At 38.0% G+C, this 9155-nt stretch overlaps 1 protein-coding gene across 1 annotated transcript in view; it reads left to right on the forward strand.

The window, feature by feature from the left end:
* The window catches only part of Kynu (kynureninase), a 128501-nt gene that overhangs the window by 27637 nt on the left and 91709 nt on the right, over window positions 1–9155 (forward strand). The gene's annotated exons all lie outside the window — the stretch shown is intronic.

The raw sequence follows: 9155 nt of genomic DNA on the forward strand, positions 1-9155 counted from the left end.
TGTAGGCTTCTTGTATGTTCATGGGCATATCTTTTTTTTAGGTTTGGGAAGTTTTCTTCTATAATTTTGTTGAAGATATTTGCTGGCCCTTTGAGTTGAAAATCTTCATTCTTATCTACTCCTACTATCAGTAGGTTTGGTCTTCTCATTGTGTCCTGGATTTTCTGGTTGTTTTGAGTTAGGATCTTTTTGCATTTTGTATTTTCTTTGATTGTTGTGCTAATGTTCTCTATGGAATCTTCTGCACCTGATATTCTCTCTTCCATCTCTTGTATTCTGTTGCTCGCATCTATGGTTCCAGATTTCTTTCCTTAGGATTTCTATCTCCAGTGTTGCCTCACTTTGGGGTTTCTTTATTGTGTCTACTTCCCTTTTTAGGTCTAGTATGGTATTGTTCATTTCCATCATCTGGATGTGTTTTCCTATTTTTCTATAAGGATTTGCAACTCTTTAGCAGTGTTCTCCTGTATTTCTTTAAGTGAGTTATTAAAGACCTTCTTAATGTCTTCTACCATCATCATGAGATATGCCTTTAAATCCCGGTCTAGGTTTTTGGGTGTGTTGGGGTGCCCTGGACTGGCTGAGGTGGGAGTACTGGGTTCTGATGATGGTGAGTGGTCTTGGTTTTTGTTAGTAAGATTCTTATGTCTGCCTTTCGCCATCTGGTAATCTCTGGAGTCAGTTGTTATAGTTGTCTCTGGTTAGAGCTTGTTCCTCTCCTGATTCTGTTATTCTCTACCTGCAGACCAGGGAGACTAGCTCTCTCCTGAGTTTCAGTGGTCAGGCACTCTCTGCAGGCAGACTCTCTTCTTTCAGGTAAGGTGCACAGATATCTGGCGTTCAGATTTGCCTCCTGGCGGAAGATGAAGGCCTGAAACAGGACCTGTCCCAGAAGCTCTTAGCTTCTGTAGTCCAAACTCTCACCTGTGTAGACTAGTCTCGGTGGAGTCTGGGATTCAAGATGTCTCCCTGTAGTCTCCTTTTCTACATCTAATTCAATGTAGCCATTTAACATCCAGCAAAGAAGTTAATTCATGATTTTGAGTGTTTAATGATAAATTCATGACTAAGTTAAGGGTGCCATCAAAAATAGGGAATACAGGTTTGTTAAGATAATAATAGCCTGGGTGACACTGATGATCTTGGATGTACTGAGTGGTATGTATTATCTGATCTTAGCATTTAACCTCTTCCGGTTTCCACCTGAGGAGTAGACAATTAAAAGGCATATATTTCCAGACTTGACATATATGGATTCTTACTTGAGCAGCCTTCTCCCTCCTGTCTCTACATTTACTTATATTATAGTTTTTTAATGACCAATCTTCCATAAGTTTGCCTTCTCTGACATGCGTTATCTCTTACTGTCACTGTATTATGAACACATCTCTTTAAACATTTAAAACTTTTCATTAACACATATCAGCTGCATATATTGATGAGTGTGATATTTTTTGAAGCTTCTTTTTTATTAGATATTTTTTTATTTACATTTCAAATGCTATCCTGAAAGTCCCTTATACCCTCCCTTGGAGTGTGATATTTTGATGTATGTTTATGATATATACTCATCAACTCAAGATAGCTGAGGCTCTCATCTAATTATTGTTTTTGAACCTTGAGATCTTTTAGTTTTAAAACAAACATAATAACTTATTGTGAATAACAATCTCATCAGTTAAAAAAAATTCTTAGAATTTACTACTTCTGTGTAAGTTCAGATACCCATTTTTAACTCTCTACACATTCCCCTTGAGTAGACAACTTAGAAACCCCTATTTTCATGACTTTCATGATCTTATGTAAATCATCTGGTTTTATGTATCTTCTCTCTTTCTACAGTTATTACTTATAAAACTGTAATTAGATATATTTGTTAAATATTTGAATCTCTTGTCTTATTTCTGAATTGTAACCACAAGTATTTTAAAGAGCCCCACCTCTGATCATATGAAAATAAAAGTCATTATGGAAATGAGTCTCACTTGAAGGTCAGGAAACAACATTTCAGAAAGATGAAGCCACATTAAATACGAATTCCGAATCAGGCCATTTGGCACTCATAAAACCTTCCGTTTCATGACCTTTCCTCCTTTTCTGTGCTCCTTCATACTGGCAGCTGTATGCTTACTTCACACTGCCACACGACAACAGCTACCAGCACTCTTAGGCAACACTGCAAAGTTCTAATTTTCATGGTTGAGAACGAGAGCTCTCACATTAATGCAAGAATGATGAAAGCTTATATAATTTATTAAGCATGTTGTAATTTCATCTCCATGACTTTTATGTGTAAGTTTCAAAATACACATCATCACATTTGGAAGCATTTTGGACTAGCAGGTTTTAGTATTTAATAAATGAGGGTCACAGTTAATAAAAATGGTTGATATTCATTTCGGTCCTTAACATTGGAGAGCAGAGTTAAATTGGATGATTTTGCACTTTTGAAAGTGTCTTTCCCCCTTGAATACTTCGGAGGCCAGGCTTTGCATTTTATGCTCTAGGTATTTAAAAGATGCTGCCCTGCTGCTCCATTCATTCCGCATCACACCTCAAACCAGCTAGGGCTGGTTGATGATTGTTGAGATGTTACAATTAGGTTTCAGGAAAGCTCTGGTCTCCCAGAGCATCGGCCATTGTTGCTTTCCCCTTTCATGTTTTACTTTGTAAGTGGAGACAAAGCCCGAGTCTTAGTTAAGTCCTCCCAATGCTCATTAAACAAATGATTCACACCGGACAGTGCTTTAAGACTGAAGGCGATGAAAATGGAATTAAAGGCCTTTTCTAAGCCAAAGAGCGCCACCCCTTCCTGCTTTGATCCCTTTACTTCCCCTTCCCCTTAGCCCTGGGGTCCTTGTCAACCTTGTGGCCCTGCTTGCTCCTAAATAGCAGCAGAGTTTCAGATGTGCAGTTACACTTCCGGTCCTCATCCTCCCTCCCCATGCCCCGCCTTGCCTGCACATCTTTGATCCAAAACCAGTTTTTATTTGTCTTTTTATTTTTTTTCTCTCAAAAATATTTAATTTGAAACTCCACTCATAGACTTTTCTCTATGAGACTCTGTTGGAAAGATTTTTTTTTTTCTCGTCAACTTAGCTCCGAATAATGAGATGACCTGCAAACTTTTTGACAGCAGAGAGATTGTTGAGAGGAAGCAGGTTGTTCAAGGAGACAGAGAAAAAAAAAAAGACCAAAAAAAAAAAAAAAACCTAAAAAACTTTTCTTAATGGAGTGGCTAGCTAAAGAGAAGGCATGAGGGATAACTTTAGTGATTCCTAGCTACACACAGAAGGCTCTGTGAGATCCTTCACAACTGTGTTAGAGTTAGTGAGTGTTGTGATTATTAAAAGATAAAGAAATATAAGAATATGTTCTATGTGGGTGTGGTGACGTGTGGGAGAAGGGGGTGCCCCTGAGAGACAAGCCACACAACCAACCATATAGCATAGAACAGTTTATTCAGGGCATAGGGAGTGGAGTTAATGGGATTGCAAGCTTGTACAACCACTCTGGAAATCAGTCTAGAGTTTCCTCGGAAAATTGTACATAGTACCATAGTACTACCGGAGGATCCCGCAATACCTCTCCTGGGCATATATCAAGAAGATGTTCCAACCGGTAAGAAGGACACATGCTCCACTATGTTCATAGCAGCCTTATTTATAATAGCCAGAAGCTGGAAAGAACCCAGANGNNCCTCAACAGAGGAATGGATACAGAAAATGTGGTACATTTACACAATGGAGTACTACTNAGCTATTAAAAAGAATGAATTTATNAAATTCCTAGGCAAATGGATGGACTTGGAGGGCATCATCCTGAGTGAAGTAACTCAATCACAAAATAACTCACATGATATGTACTCACTGATAAGTGGATATTAGCCCAGAAACTTAGAATACCCAAGGTATAAGATACAATTTGCTAAACATATGAAGCTCCTGAAGAACGAAGACCAAGGTGTGGATACTTTGCCCCTTCTTGGAATTGGGAGCAAGGCACCCATGGAAGGAGCTACAGAGACAGAGTTTGGAGCTGAGATGAAAGGATGAACCATCTAGAGACTGCCATATCCAGGGATCCATCCCATAATCAGCTTCCAAACGCTGACACCATTGCATACACTAGCAAGATTTTGCTAAAAGGACCATGGTATAGCTGACTCTTGTGAGACTATGCCAGGGCCTAGCAAACACAGAAGTGGATGTTCACAGTCAGCTATTGGATGGATCACAGGGCCCCCAATGGAGGAGCTGGAAGAAGTACCCAGGGAGCTGGGGAATCTGAAACCCTATAGGTGGAACAACAATATGAACTAACCAGTACCCTCCTTCCCCCACCCCTAGAGCTCTTCTCTCTAGGTGCATATGTATCAGAAGATGGCCTGGTCGGCCATCAGTGGAAAGATAGGCCCAATGGTCGTGTAGTCCTTATATGCCTCAGTACAGGGGAAAGCCAGGGCCAAGAGGTGGGAGTGGGTGGGTGGGGGAATGGGTGTGGGAGGGTGGGGGGGACTTTTGGGATAGCCCTGGAAATGTAAATGAAATAAATACCTAATAATAAAAAAAAAAAGAAAAGAAAAGAAAAAAGAAAAATTAAAAAAAAGAGGGTAGTAGAGGCAGAGAAAGGCAGAGAGAAGGAAGGAGAGAGTAGAGAAGTAGAGGCCAGCTGCGACCACATGGAGAGAGGGCGGGAAAGGAATGGGGAGAGTGGGAGAGCAAGGAGGCATGAGGCAAGAAAGTAAGAGTAAGAGACAGGAGGGGGCTAGCAAACTACCTGGCTGTTGGCAGGTAACTGTGGGGGTAGAGTCCAGAGAGAATATCAGCAGTGAGTAGTATCCAGTAGAAAACTGACTTTGTCCCTCTGAATTTGGGTCTGTGGCAGCCTTACCTCAAGGAGCCCTTAAGTCAAGTTTAGATTATTTCTATTTTAAAACGTGCTCCTTTTGCTCATGTTTATAGTTAAACATGATTTCATTTCAACTGTGGCACTGTGGTAGGCTGTCTGTCCTTTCTGTTACATTTCTGACTATTGTTTTGGTTTCTATATTAATCTCCCATTTTGCCATTTGACCCTAGATTTGCAACTCCCCAGTATTGTGGTAAACTTTAACAGATTCAATATTACTCTCTCTGCATCCTTCAAAACCACTTTTGCTCCCAGGTAGATTCCCAAGCCAGGTCTATGCCTCTCTCATTTGACCACAAATTTTCAATAGAAAATTTTCTATTGAATTTCAACAAAATTTCAATAGAAAATTCTCAATCAAACCTATTAACTACATCATGTTGTTCCTTTTAAAAAATTGCAACATAAAGTGATAAGTTTCAATGTGATATTTTTATGCAAAATTTATGTCTGTTGTTCATCTTCCCTTCTACTTGCCATCCCCCTTCCCTGGCTTGTACCTTTCCATTTATTGTAATTCTGTCTCACCTTTCATATCGTATGCATGGAACCCTAGTCCCTTCTTCCAAACATCCGTTATCTGCTATAGAGTCCCATTTCTAGTTTCATGAACTACATTCACCCTTATGTTCACATATGGTCTCAAATGATAGAGAATATGCATTGTTTCTCACTCTGAGTCTGGATTATTTCATTCAGTAGAATGATTTCCAGGTCCATCATTTTACTACAAAATTTCACAATTTCATTTTCTTTATAGATCAATAAAATTCTCCGGTTTGCAGGTCCCACATTTTCACCATTCCTTGACAGAACTCTTGCACAGTTACTTTTCTATAGCATAGAAATACATGTGTATACAAGTGTCTCTACACATGCTATTTAGAATATGTTCATAAATAGTATTGAGATGCTAAGAAACTGGGTTGTGGACTTGGAATTCAGGGAGCACTTTCTCACTCACCCCAGATAGACTTTGACTGAGAAACTCATGGTCACACAGAACTTATGCTCACAAATTTAAATAATGAAATTCACAGAGCACAGTGGTGACTTGTAGGTATATGTTAATTGTAGTGAGTATGGAATAAGATGAGTCAAGATGCTACACAGCAGAGCAAGTACATCATCCACCTGCTACTCTGGGGACTTTTAAAGAACTTACAGGAGAAAGTGGGATGAGGCCTTGAGAAAGGGTGCCCTGCTCAGTGAGTCCCATGGGGTCCTCTCAGTGTCAGTCAGTTCCTCATAACAGCTTCTCTTCAGGTAAATGTGCACCCTGGGTGCACATTTACCTGACGAGAGACAAGCAGAAACCAGACCAGGAGGAGAACTCCTTTGGGATTCCTGACCTCTAACTAAGGCAAAACCAAGGAGAAAAATAAGAAAAAGTAAATATCTTTTTCCATTCATTATGCTCCCTAGTCTGATGGCTGACAGTTTTTGGGTTTTGTGGGTTTTGTGGGTTTTATTTTTTCTTTTCTTTTGTTTCTTTTCTTTTACTCCTTTTTCCTTCCTTTCTTTCTTTCTTTCTTTCTTTCTTTCTTTCTTTCTTTCTTTCTTTTTTTTTAATGATCTTGAACATAATATCATAAACCTAATATCCTAGCACTCTGGAAGTTGAAGCAAGAATTGTTTGTTTGAAGATACCTTTAGATATAGAGCAAGACTTTGTCTCAAGAGTAAAAAAGAAATATCCTAGAGTAATTAATAATAATATTCTTCAAACCCCTGAGACATGATAAATGATAGGCTCTCAGCTTACAAGATTTGAGAGAATGTTTTATTTTAAATATTTAATAATAGTCTACATTATTTAAAGGAAAGTAACATAAGTTAATAATCATAATCATGAACTTCAGTAGGAATTCAAGGAAAAATCCATTAACTATAAGAACATATTTTACGTGGAGAACCATACATTACATCCCAAAGACAGAACCTAGAACCATGATATTTAAGTCATGGGCATTCTCAAATCTCCTAGATTGATGTTGTCTGCTGTGTTTGTGCCTTCACAGGGGCTTTTGTAAAAGACTGACAGCTTAGGCAGCATTAGTTAAAGAAGAACTGTCCTGGTGATTTACACTTCAGGAGCACTCCACCTAGCTGACATGGGATGATTTACATGGTCATGTGCCTATGGCAATGCAGGGATGAAGTAGGCCAGAGATGTTTTCATCTGAAGAGCACAATAGTTTTATTCAACTATGAGTTTTTTCTTTTAAATACAAGGGAGCACATGAATAAAAAGAGATACAGATTTTAGAACCATTGTTAGCTATTCATCAATTGGGTCATGGATAAAATTGTGCTTCATTAAGAAAAGCTGTGAAAATTTATTGATTTACTTACTGGGAAAGCTTTCTAAAATGAGGCTTCTTCTCATTTTGTAGGATGGGTAAAATATGGTCCTATTTTAAAGAGAATCCAAGCTTCTATTAACTTCCTAATTAGATGTTGTATCCTGAAATCTAATTTCATGAGCAAATATTGCTCGTAGCTACCTCACAAAACACCCCACTCCTGGCAATGATTAATGCTGTGGTATTGGGTTAACTCTTCACATTCCTTTCTCAACATTTGTCAACGATTGCAGCTGTGCTGGGCTTATTTTAAGCAACTTTGAATGAGAGCAATCTCGTATCTTTCTTAATTCTAACACATATGTTTATAACTTCACTTTAATCTACATCAATTCTTCCTAATGACAGGCCACTTTACTTGGGGTTTATTTGGATAAAATGTTCTAAATACATTTCACTACCCCAGGCTAGTGGGCTGACAAAATAAAGAAGTAGCCTTAGTGTGTAATATTTTAAAGAGAGGGAGATGCCAAAAGCCTTGCAGGGAGAAACATATCCCTAAAGATTATTACCATGGTGTCTACTAGAGTGAGAAGTAGGTGGCATAATATTCTGAGATATAAATTCTCTGAGGCAGAACATAGAATTTTACTACCTAGATGTAATAAGATATATTGTGCTATCAGCAAAGGCCAGGGAGCTCTATGTGATTAAAATAAAAAAGGATCCAAGTATCTGCCTTTAACTACCATTTAATGATAATGATTTTTGTCTTTAACATTTATATTGGGAGTCTAGAGAGGCAAGCTGCAGGCTATCTAATAATAATATGAATAATAATAACTAGCAATTGAATTGCCCTTTTCTTCCTCCTAGTTCTTAGCAGCCTATGTTTATTCACACAAAAAGTCCGTCTCCTTCATCTCAGTTTATATGGTAATGGAAATATTAGCTTAAAAATCCCTGTTATGTACCACATGTTGGTGAAGGCAGTTAAGCGTTAGATTTCCATTAGGAGAGATGAGTCAGCAAAGGAATATTGGGCACCATCTTTTTTATGTGCTATCTCATTTACTTTTCCTGCTAACCCTGTAAAAAACATATTGTTACTTATTTATCTACTTTTACAGATGCAGAAAACTAGCCACTGTAAGCTTCCAATAAGTGTGGTTTCCCTCCAGTAGAGACCTGCAGTTGACTCATACTTTATGATAAAGCCCAACTGTCAGAAATTCAGAAAGTGTTTTTGGTAGCACGGCATCACATGTGCAGGCATCTCAGCTCACCACAGGCCAGATGAGAATTTCAACTGGTGTAGATAAACCTTGACTTCTCATAGATAAAAAAAAAGTATGTACACAAGCCTTATTTCCTAGTCTACAAGGTGTCAGACTCAGACTAATCCATTATAGAATTCTGGAAGACGTGAACAGGTAGCAGCACTCAAAATACTCCTCTAAGCACATTGATTCCATTACCTTTGTGCTTCCATCCGTATTATTTTTCCTTATATGATGGAAATTTCTTTCTACTGAAGTACTCCTTTGTATTTTCTACACTCTCCCCAAAATCTGCTAGAAAATTTACTGCAATAATAAAATTGAACTGTGATATGATAGGTCAGTCACTAGAAAAGAGGGAAAAATATGATTGTTACTAAATTTTATGATTTGCATAAAATATTTCCACAAGTATAGTCATTGTATATATCTTATCACATTTAATAAATTTTGCCTTCCCAAAACAAAAATAGTACATATAATGTTGTATAGTTACTACTTGCAGGCTACAAGTATGTAAGTAGAGTGTTCTAAAAACCTTGAAAACTTTATTTATTTTTTTATATTTTTATTACATATTTTCCTCAATTACATTTCCAATACTATCCCAAAAGTCCCCCATAGCGCCCCCCACTTCCCTACCCACCCATTCCCATTC

This window comes from Mus caroli, chromosome 2 (genome assembly GCF_900094665.2).
Source record: "Mus caroli chromosome 2, CAROLI_EIJ_v1.1, whole genome shotgun sequence".
Classification (NCBI taxonomy): Eukaryota; Metazoa; Chordata; class Mammalia; order Rodentia; family Muridae; genus Mus; species Mus caroli.